This window comes from Amphiura filiformis, chromosome 2 (genome assembly GCF_039555335.1).
Source record: "Amphiura filiformis chromosome 2, Afil_fr2py, whole genome shotgun sequence".
NCBI classification, from domain to species: Eukaryota; Metazoa; Echinodermata; class Ophiuroidea; order Amphilepidida; family Amphiuridae; genus Amphiura; species Amphiura filiformis.
Window position 1 is genome coordinate 24811671 of NC_092629.1, and position 12322 is coordinate 24823992.

At 35.1% G+C, this 12322-nt stretch overlaps 1 protein-coding gene across 1 annotated transcript in view; it reads left to right on the forward strand.

Moving 5' to 3' along the window:
• Positions 1–12322, forward strand: part of LOC140135723 (uncharacterized) — a 32188-nt gene that overhangs the window by 14646 nt on the left and 5220 nt on the right. The gene's annotated exons all lie outside the window — the stretch shown is intronic.

Below are 12322 nucleotides of genomic sequence, written 5' to 3' on the forward strand. Positions count from 1 at the left end.
TTTTTAAACCCTTTGTTTTCAAAATGTCATGTTTATGTAATCAAAGCAGCACACCATAGAGAGGCTCTGAATTGAAAAAGAAATTTGAATTTCAAAAGGTGTGTTTAATTTGAACAGCATTCTGAGACTTAGTATAGCAACTAACTCACAACGTCCAGCAGCATTGTATTTAGTCATATTTATAGTGCTTTTTTGCCTAAATTTTCCTTTTTTCATACATTTTTGGTACTTTTAATTGTGCCTACCACCCACACATGCGCATATTTATTTCTTTTATTGCAACAATTTCTATTGTCCTGACTATGATCTTTCATACCAATAATCATAATTGTTTTCGTTTTATTTTGGAGATATTTTTTATTCTTGTGTCTAACTTGTGTCTAACTTGTATGCTCGTCTGCCATGATTTTCACACCATTTTTGTTTGTCATTAAGGCCTATTTCTGATGAATTTCAAAGACTGCACCTTTCCTCGTATGTGTGTTCAATTCTTCTTTCACAATTATCAAGTGAATATACTCAGATTACCTCATACCAAAACAGGGCTTGCAAACTGCTTTGGTACTTACTTATCCTTCTCTCATGTTCTGTAACTGCAATTCAAATGTCCCACCAACGTTGACAGTTGTCAGTGTACATATAGCAATGACTTGATACAAATGAGATTACGTAATTCAAAAGTACAAACCTGTATTTATCATAAGAAATAGTCATCAAAGTCATGCTTGAGGGGAGATAAATAATAGTTGCGGGAATATATTGACAATAGAAAACAGCATACCCAAATAGTAAACTAATCTGAAGGGATCCCCGTAGAATACAGGAAGGAACATGATAAAGCGCAACATATCTTTTTATTTCAACAGAAGGGTTGTCAACATGTCCAGGGTTTTGTGGAAATGAGTCCCGATTTATATATTTTTATTTACAATCTTTTCTCAAACATGCCAATGAATGTGAGAAAGAGAGTGAATAATTGATACAAATTTTCCTTTCAGAAATATATGGCTGGCTACAAAATAAAGTGTGACATATTTGTTACAACCTGCAAAACAATTTGAAAATCAAAGGCATTCATTTTATTTTAACAATCTTCATAATGCCTTTGTTTTTATGAAATATTTGATTAATTTAGTTAATTCCGCACTTGTCATTGATATTGTGAAAAGATATTCCAATTCCAAAAATATTGCAGCCACAGAAACTCAAAATATTTCCTTATGACGGTATGACTGTATGGCATTGATATTCATCAAATATCCACTTGGTGATAACTAATTAATTGAAAAGGCTATTGACATTCATTTTAAGTTTAAAAGAATATCACATTGAAATGTTTAGAAATACAACTTTTAAAATAAGTAAGTTTTTTTTTTTTTTTTTTTTGTCATTGAACATATTACTTTCGATGAAAAAGTCATTAAACATTGTGCAGAAATAAGTCAAGTAAGTGAATTGCCCATATTTTCTCAGTTGACAATATTTACAGGCTTATGACCAAAAAAATTCCTTTAAAAAAGGAATGGGGCGCCCAATGTGAGCTTGGATGTGATGGTGAATTCCATGGTGTGTAGATTTGGTATTATAATGATTTTTCTAGGGAAGAGTAGAAGATGATCAAATGCAAGAGAAATGTGTTTGATTGGGGAAGGTGTTCTGACAATCCAAATATATACTTAGTCCACCTCAGATGACCTGTAACAATTTTGGCGCAGAATTGTGATCGACATTACTTAATTCACCTCGGATGACTTTGACCTGACATTCAACATTTTCGCGCTTACACCAATCATGTCCATAACAATTTAACTCTTACAACTTCCTGTCAACTCTCTAATTTAAAACTCTAAATTTCTGTCTCTTTGCCCTTTCTGTCTTGTACCTTGTGAATGACGTGCATTCTCTAAATTCAGTAAATTTCCATCGTCAACCGTGTAATTAAATGGGATTATTTTGAATTTTTAAAACGCTTGAAATATCACAAACAAATAGGCCTATGTTAATAAATAATATAAATAGAAGCTAAAACCGTTCGGGTTTGATAGTGAACCCCACAAAACTAACCGAGTATATGGAAAATGCCATACGGCTGGACGGTTTCACAAGTTGCCGGCTCTATCATTTCACTCGCCGCCTGGAATCAATCTTGCATTTTCCGAATGAATTGAATTGTCAAATAATGTCGTAAAAACTTTATTTGTGAACGGATTTCCATCGTTAAAAAAACACAATGTATGTTTAATATATCAATTATTTCAATGAGAGCAGTTCCATTAACTTTCTTCCATAAATAAGAGTATTATCTGTTTACAAAATAAGCGGTTTTTATTCAGATTTAATTAGCGTGCTGTGTGTGACTGCAATTATCATTATCAGTATACTACTCAAAACATGGCCTTGTTCATGTTTACATAGTCACTGCCTTGTTTGATCTTAGGCCAATAAAAAAAATTGTTTGCTTGCTCTCAAATGAATTGTCAAAATTGGGTCGGTCGGCTGTGGGATTTCTTTTTTTTTTTCTTTTTCTTTTTATTACTAGCAAACTCTAATGTTTGTATTAATTAAGGTTCAAAATATGAAAAATCAGACAATTTTGGTGTCAGAACATTCATTCTTCATAAAAGTAGCTTACCCAGCAAACACAAAACGTTTTCGACATCATTCGCAAAAGGTTATAAAAGGTTGTCAGAAAACGTTTAAATGTCGGTTATATAAAGGGTACATTAAGAGTATAAAACGTTTTCATAACATTAAATAACATTTGTTGGTAATTTACTGCACAGCAAACACAAATGTTTTACAGAAAACATTTAAATGTCGGGTTATATAAAGGGTATAAAAACGTTTTAATAACATTCCAAAAACATTTGTGAAAACTTGGTACAAATCATTCTAAACAGAATGTTATTTTGGGGTTGAAAACAATTTTTGCAAAAAATGTTTGGCCAAAATATTTTAAATAACGTTTTATAATGTTTTCACGACCTTTATATAACCCGACATTTAAATGTTATTAAAACGTTTTGTAAAAAACATTGTAAGAATATTTCTGTGTTTGCTAGGTGCAAATATTTTAACATAATGTTATTTAAGTGTTGACAAAATATCAAAACTGCTGGGTACCAAACTTTTTGATACAGCTTGTATAGTAATTTGTTCTAATTTCCATGCAAAAGGAGCCAGTTCTTTCATCCTTAAAACAAATACACATATTTTCAATTACATGCAGATAGATAAGACCTTGGTAAGATAAGCATGTTAATTGTTATGTCACTATCACTATCTTGATCTTGATAAGATGCCTACCATGCTGCAGCGTATTAAACAAGGACAACTATACAACATACATTACATTCTTTGAATGACTTTGAAACTTTGGGTACAAAAACTCATACTCTGCAAGTTAGGTCAAATTTTGCACTATGATTGTTTATTTGAGGTTATTGGACTATGCCATTGAGATTAGGCTATTGTAGTCCATAGTGTTGGTCACCGTCTATCGGGTTCTAAGAGGCGGTAAACTGGTTAAGCCATACAAAGGTCAAAGGTCTCGCTTTATTTGGTGTTTTTATAAATCCATTAATTTTGTATTTTAAACAAAGAATATACGCAAACCATTTTATCCCGTGCATATCAGAAAACAATAATAAAATAAAATCCAAGCATATTGTGGTTTTATTTCTGAGCAAGGGCATAATTTTAGCAAAACAATTGCGGAGTAAATCTAGGAGTGAAATTAGAAGCTTTACACAAACTCATGCCTATATGGTGGGCACCTCCGTAGAGGGCGCCCCAAAAACAAAATACAATACAAATTAGTGAAATTGATGTATGCATTAAAATGAACGACCAATTCGATTGATTGACAAATATTACAATAAAATAAAAAATAAAATGACATGGTATTGCACACATAAGCCTAACAAACTTCAGTGACAAACTTATTAAAGTCAAAATGTTTGCAATAAAAATTCATTTTCTTGCATTACAAATTATTTTAAATTTATTTAAAATTTTATAAATATTTTTTAGCATTGAAAATATTACTTTTGATGAAAAAGTCAACAAACATTGGGCAGAAATAAGTCGTGCAAGTGAATTGCCCATACTCCCTCAGTTGACAATATTTACAGGCTTGATATATTAAAACAAATATAATACAAATGATTGAAATTAATGAATGAATTAAAATGAACGACCAATTCGATTGAATGACACATCTACAGTGTGGGCCAAAAACAACTTTACCCAATTTCAGAGGGGGGTTGCTCGAATTGTAGAAGAGCTATTCATGATATTGTTACATATTCTAAATGTATATCTTTCTAAAAGTATGTGATGAAGAAATGAAAGCAAAAGAAGCTAAATTATTAAACAAAATGGTGCTAGTTTTACGTCCGAGGGTCAAAAATGACTTTGTCCAAACGGAAAACATTACAAGAGCATATTTATAACTGTTAGTATAAATTTTAAATGAGAATCAAAATAAACCTTGAATGAATAAATTAACAATGTGAACTGCAAAAAGTTTATTCTTAATTAATATATCATTTTCTTTCTTTTGAAATGAGTGGTCACATATGCAATATCAGCGGTACATTTTGGCACTGCGGGTTTACTGTAATTATATTGCAATTATGGTTGATTTCATACCAATGCAGAGATGTTATTTGTTTGTTCAGCATCATAGCTATTAAATGTGATCAAAATATCAAATAAAAATCGAATAATTAGGCCTAAATATTTTGCAATTCTCAATTATTTTGGATGCGGGCAGGAAACGGTAAACTCAAAATCACGAAGGGCCCGAGGTTTTTCCCCTTCAAAACAGACCAGGGGAAAAATATTAGTTCCTATGATATGACAAAGTGGAGGGTGATAGTCATAGCAGGATACTGTCATGCTCTAAGTCTAATAGACTATAATGAAATATGCGGGGGCATGGTTGATGGTTCAAATAGCCTGTATAAACAGCTAGGGAGGTACTCGGTACAAAAGACCATTTGCCCATCTATCAATGACTTTTTTCTGAAAAGGTAATTGGTATAAAAGTTTCACGTCCATCTGCTTTGATAACGATCAAAGCTGAAAAAAAATCCCCTCATTTCAATATCTCCAATATCTTGAAATAATTAATTAAGAATGTTTTTTTAATTCTCATCTTTCTGATATCAGAAAATGAGCATGTAGTATAGAAATTTTAAGTGTTTATTTTTTCATATGGGCAAGTTCTTTGACATTTGAATCTGAGACATTGGCACGATACATGAGGAATCAGCCTAGAAATCAATTCAAAATTATATTGTAGCCAAATTCAATTTGTCCATCAAAGTATGTTGTCCAACCTGCTTGGAATTTTACCTTTAGACACCAAAATGACACCTTAAAATTAAAATGCCCTGGGTATAAAAATGCAGGCAATTTTGTTTGAAAATGTTTACGATTTTGAACTCTAGAAAGCCGAGAATAGAAATAAGCAACCAGGGCAATTATATTAATTAAATTATATTGTTTAATATCTGTATGAAAATATCAATACAAAAAGTGAAGTGGTAATCAGTTTTGAGGTTAGAAGACGCATTATACTTCAGTAAAAAAAGAAGACTCGTTATACTTGAACTTCAGTAAAAAGGATTAATTCACATGTCAATATAAAACTTGAATTTGTTATGTGAAAATCTGTAACCAGGTAGAAAAAAAACATGAAGCAAGGCCTATCCTGAGAAAAGCCCAGACTAAAGATCATAATCAAATTATGCCCCATACACTGTCCACTGTGGTCCACAGCTTCTGTGCACAAACTTGTAGTGGTTTTACAAAACTATTCCACTGGGCCAAGGACACCCATCCTAAAAATAGGTTTTAGAATGTTAATGGTTTAATTTATGTGGCATTATATTTTTGCAATTACCTGTTCTTAAAACAAAAACTTCACAATGCAGACAAAATAGATTTCTTGTCACTTGAGGTCTATTAAAGTTGGCTATAAAGTCTATCTGGTATTTGAATGAATGAATGTATAGCAAAATAAAAATCTGAAGAAACTGTCAAGAATTCTATCTATAAAAAATCCTTTTTTACAACAACAAAAAATTCGTAAATTTGGACAACAAAATAAAATTCAGGCAAAAATTCTCATTAGGGGCTGATGTGCAATAATTATGAGCCAATGGGTTGGGGGGGGGGGATTTCCCCATGATGGTCCAACTCAAAATGTGTTGGTTATTGTTGGAAATTTCAGCATGATAATATTTTAAGCAAACATGTTTTTTGCGTCTAACAGTTTTTATTATTTCTAAATTTCCACCATACTCAGAAAACAAGCAAATCTTCCACAGGGGGAATTTCTACCCTGTTTTAGACCTTCTCTGCTGGAATTCTAACAAAATGTAAATGTTTCCAACTGGAATTGAGGTAGAAGTGCAAATCTTCCACAGGGTATCCAACTGAAAGTTAAATTTTCCACCGATAATGTTTCCAACTGGAATTGAAGTCGGCATGAAAATCTTCCACAGGGTATCTGACTGGAATGAAGTTTTTAGCTAGAATTCCACACAAAACATGTAAATGTTTCCAACTGGAATTGAGGTCAAAATGCAAATCTTCCATAGGGTATCCAGCTGGAATTGCATTAAATTTGTAAATCTTCTACATGATTCAGCTGGAATTACAATGAAACATGGGACTATTTCCAACCGGATTGTACATTTGGCCCAGCTGGAATTTAGGTAGCATTGTAAATCTTCCACAGGGGGGGTGTGGAATTCAAATGGAATAGCCCATTGATAGATTTTCACATCTAATCTTTTCAGTCACCCTACTCCCTTTTTTTGTTAGCTTCCCAAGTAGACTACTGACTTTGCCTTGCGGTTAAGATTTTTAACACGGGACTCTATCTATGGAGAGTTAGGCCAATTTCTGGTCTAACTAAAATTGGCCATGATGTAATGCATCTTTAAATGGATCTGCCTTGTGATTGGTCGCCCATATCTCGCTATGGTTTAAATCTTCTGGGCCCGCGCCATTACCATTAACTACACCGTACACAACTGTCTGTGGTATTTGCGGCGCTTTTGTGTTGACGCGAAAGTTAATCTCTCATCAAACATCTAGCGCGTACTTGTGGTTAATGGACTGATAAACAAGTATGCTTGACAGTGTTTTTAAAGAGCAAAGTCCAGGGGGTAAAGTTCTGCTTACAATTCAAAGTCCATAGTCGAATTTTCGGGGTTTGCTATCAATAAACTGGTAGATTCCAAAATCAGAATTGTTCAGTATTAAGGGGGTACTACACCCCTGTGGTAAATTTGTGACTATTTTTGCATTTTTCTCCAAAAATAATAAGACACTGGTAACAAAGGTTATGTATATTATTGGGGCAAGGAATCCAATTACTACACTGAAATTTCAGTGACTCAAGACAAGCGGTTCAGTATATATGATAGAAAATGAGGTACATCGTAGCGGTACCTTATTTCTTATCATAAATAACGAACCACTTGTCTTGGATCACTGAAATTCCAGTGTAGTAAGGGGTGGTGCAATAATTATGTGTACCCCCCGGGGGTGAATTATAGGGGGGCAAAGATTTTTGGCAGGCCAAAAGGGGGGCAAGCATTTTTGGCAGGTCGAAAGGGGGGGGGGTCAAGCGATTTTGGCAGGTCGAAAAGGGGGGGGCAAGCAATTTTTGGCACAGATATTTTGGGCACCGTTTCTATATTACGCCCTAAAAGGCGTAGGAAAACGTTACGAACACGTTCAAATATGCAAAATTTCCTGCTCGCTGCGCTCGCATTATATGTTAAGACAATTTAAGGTTTTCAATTCGGGTTCCCCAAAATCTTGCATGTGTAAGGGGGGGGGCAAAGGTTTTTTGGCACATCGAAAGGGGGGGGCAAAGGTTTTTGGCACGTCGAAAGGGGGGCAAAGGTTTTTGGCACAGCCAAAGGGGGGGCAAGCGATTTTGGCAGACCATTTTGAGAATTCACCCCCCGGTACACATAATTATTGCACCACCCCTAATTGAATTCCTTGCCCGTATAATATACATAACTTTTGTTACCAGTGTGTTATTAGTTTTTGAGAAAAATGCAAAAATAGACACAAATTTATCGATGGGTGTAGTACCCCCTTAAAGTGAGATATTATAATTATGCAAGATAATGTTGCATTCAATTACTTTTATTGTCACTAATCATCTGATATTTTTAACTCTTTATGACCATTTTACTATTGAATACTTTAATTTTAATAAACATCAGTATAATTTTGAGTTCAACGAAATGGGTTCATCATGACTATTAAATAATAACATATTTTTAATAAAATTCGACTATGGCATAGTCTACTTTGCTCGCGGCTTCGCAACATGTCCCCTTCGATCAAAAGTATTCTTTTAAAAAGACTACAGAGGACGGAAGAAGTATGTTTTGTCGCAATGGAAAAAAGTACACAAAAAAGAGCGGTCTAGCTACCCGGCCCCCCAACTCAACACAAAAGTTGGTAACCATGAGAGTTACCAAATAGCACGGAAAGGGGTAATTTTTAGCTGCGGGTAGCAGCTCTATAAGTCACCATGTCTCTCCGTTAGTCCGTCCGTCCGTTAGTAACAAATGCTAAAAAATGCTGTTACGTCAACATCGTTTGTCGCATGGCTATGGCACTTGGTGAGGGGGAGGGCCTATACCGGCCCCATACTGGAAAAGAGTTTCGTCCCGAAATATGCTAATTAGGTCATTAAAGGGGCATTACACGTTTTTCAACAATTTTCTGCATTTTTGAAATTTAGATTTTCAACAATTTTCTGCATTTTTGAAATTTAGATTTTTTGGATGCAAATACTCTTCTGGCAATATTTGCATCAACATCGTTTGTCTCATGGCTATGGTACTTGGTGAGGGAGAGGGCCTATAGGGCAATTAAGGGAAATTTGGGAAAATGAGGGAAATTGAGGGGAATGGGGGAAATTAAGGGCAATTTTGGGGAAATTCAGGTGAATTAATTGAAATTAAAGGAAATTTGGGAAAATTGAAGAGAATTAAGGGAAATTCAGGTGAATTAAGGGAAATTGACAAGAATTAAAGGGGCATTTTGTGATCCACAGCCTCATCCCCCCAAAAAAAAAAAAAAAAAGTTGAGATTTTTATACCACTGGATACCTCTGGTATTTATTTATTTACCAAATATTTCTTGCAGATTAATTCGTTTAGCAAAAATATTGCCAAATTTGAATTTCGTTCTGGTGAACCAGAACGAAATTACAACACATTGTCTATGGAGCAGTGTAATACACATAATCATGCATAACTCGCAAACGCAAAATCGGAATCAACTGAAATTTTGGAAATAAGCTTTTTCGTGGATATCTACTGAAAATGTCATAAAAAGAGGATGCTAGGATCACAAAATCCTCCTTTAAGGGAAATTTGGGAAAATAGAGGGAATTAGCAGTGGGTAGCAGCTCTATAAGTCACCATGTCTCTCCGTTAGTCCGTCCGTCTGTTAGTAACAAACACTAAAAAATGCTGTTACATCAACATCGTTTGTCGCATGGCTATGGCACTTGGTGAGGGGGAGGGCCTATACCGGCCCCATACTGGAAAAGAGTTTTGTCCCGAAATATGCTAATTAGGTCATTAAAGGGGCATTACACGTTTTTCAACAATTTTCTGCATTTTTGAAATTTAGATTTTCAACAATTTTCTGCATTTTTGAAATTTAGATTTTTTGGATGAAAATACTCTTCTGGCATTATTTGCATCAACATCGTTTGTCGCATGGCTATGGTACTTGGTGAGGGAGAGGGCCTATAGGGCAATTAAGGGAAATTTGGGAAATTGAGGGGAATGGGGGAAATTATTGTCTATGGAGCAGTGTAATACACATACATAACTCGCAAACGCAACATCAGAACTCAACGGAAATTTTGGAAATAAGCTTTGTTCGTGGCTATCTACTGAAAAATGTCATAAAAAGAGGATGCTAGGATCACGAAATCCTCCTTTAAGGGAAATTTGGGAAAATAGAGGGAAGTTAAGGGAAATTTGGGAAAATGAGGGGAAATTGAGGGAAAATTGGGAACATTGAGGGAAGTTAAGGGAAATTGAAGAGAATTAAGGGAATTTGAGGGAAATTCAGGTGAATTAAGGGAAATTTGGGGAAATTGAGGAGAATTGGGGATATTAAGGGCAATTTTGGGAAAATTAAGGGAAATTCAGGTGAATTAATTGGGGGAAAATTGAGGGGAATTAAGGGAAATTTGGGAAAATAGAGGGAAGTTAAGGGAACTTTGGGAAAATGAGGGAAGTTAAGGAAATTGAAGAGAATTAAGGAAATTAAGGGAAATTCAGGTGAATTAAGGAAATTTACAAGAATTAAGGAAATTTGGGAAAATAGAGGAAGTTAAGGGAAATTTGGGAAAATGAGGGAAATTGATGGGAAATTGGGAACATTGAGGGAAGTTAAGGGACGCTTTTTTTCCGAAAATCGTTTGGACATCAAAAGTGTCCGAAATCGGGTTCCGAACACTTTTGATGTCAGGACGCTTTTTTCCCGAAAATCGTTTGGACATCAAAAGTGTCCGAAATCGGTTTCCGAACACTTTTGATGTCAAGACGCTTTTTGCCCGAAAATCGTTTGGACATCAAAAGTGTCCAAAATCGGTTTCCGAACACTTTTGATGTCAAGACACTTTTTTCCGAAAATTGTTTGGACATCAAAAGTGTCCGAAATCGGTTTCCGAACACTTTTGATGTCAAGACGCTTTTTTCCCGAAAATTGTTTGGACATCAAAAGTGTCCGGAATCGGTGTCCGAACACTTTTGATGTCAAGACGCTTTTTCCCGAAAATCGTTTGGACATCAAAAGTGTCCGGAATCGGTGTCCGAACACTTTTGATGTCAAGACGCTTTTCTCCCTGAAAATCGTTTGGACATCAAATGTGTCCGAAATCGGCTTCCGAACACTTTTGATGTCAAGACGCTTTTTTCCCGAAAATCGTTTGGACATCAAAAGTGTCCGGAATCGGTGTCCGAACACTTTTGATGTCAAGACGCTTTTTTCCCGAAAATCGTTTGGACATTAAAAGTGTCCGGAATTGGTGTCCGAACACTTTTGATGTCAAGACGCTTTTCTCCCTGAAAATCGTTTGGACATCAAATGTGTCCGAAATCGGCTTCCGAACACTTTTGATGTCAAGACGCTTTTTCCCCAAATATTGTTTGGACATCAAAAGTGTCCAGAATTGGTGTCCGAACACTTTCGATGTCAAGACGCTTTTTCCCCGAAAATTGTTTGGAAATCAAAAGTGTCCGAAATCGGTTTCCGTACACTTTTGATGTCAAGACGCTTTTTTCCCGAAAATCGTTTGGACATCAAAATTGTCCGAAATTGATTTCCGACCACAATTTTTCAAATTTTGATTTTTTTTTTTTTGGTGTGGATGGAAATACCCTTTCTGGCATTATTTTTAAGATGAGCGCCCTCAAAGGTTAAGCTCACAGAGGGGTTACAGGTCAAAATAGGGGTCAAACTTAAACCTGCTTCAAAGACACCATCACTGCAAAATTGAATTCCTTGTCCCGCAGCAACCGCTACGGTTACCAACGGTCCTTGTTTTTACCAGTAGCGATGACCGCGAAATTGGCAAAATAGAGGGTATTTAATTTGGGCTGTCTGCAAAATTTGGATAAAAGGGGTACTTGGGAAAATCCGGTAATTTTATGTCAATATTTGGTGTCATTGAAAAGGGGTGTTTGAAATTCTAGTCATTGAAAACCACAAAATAGGGGTTGTTTTTGGCCAAATGTTGTCTTTGATTTTGCATGAAAAAGGGGGGTAAATATGATGAAAAATCAGGAGTCTTTGAAAGATTTGGTAACTCTCATGGTTGCCGACTTTTGTGTTGAGTTGGGGGCTGGGTCTAGCTATAGTAGCTAGCCCTAAGAGAACATGATAAATATGATACAATTACATGTACATGGAACTTTACCCTAGTGTCAAAGTGTGTGTCCAATTTTATAAACTAATACAAAAAGTATATATACCTAACATTTATTTGTGGTACATTTAATATAGTGTCTCTGGCAAGCAACAGAAATTTTGAAAAAATTACATGACATTGTACACTACACTGCAAAAACAGTGTTTAGAAATTAAACACTTTTCTAAACACAATTTTGCCTTCACTTTGTAAACACGTTTAGCAGCTAAACATCATGTGTCAAATTTCTAAACATTGGGCAGTGATAGTGTTCAATTTCTAAACATCTGACATCCATATTCTAAACATAACGTTTCTAAACACATTCTTGCCTTCACTTTC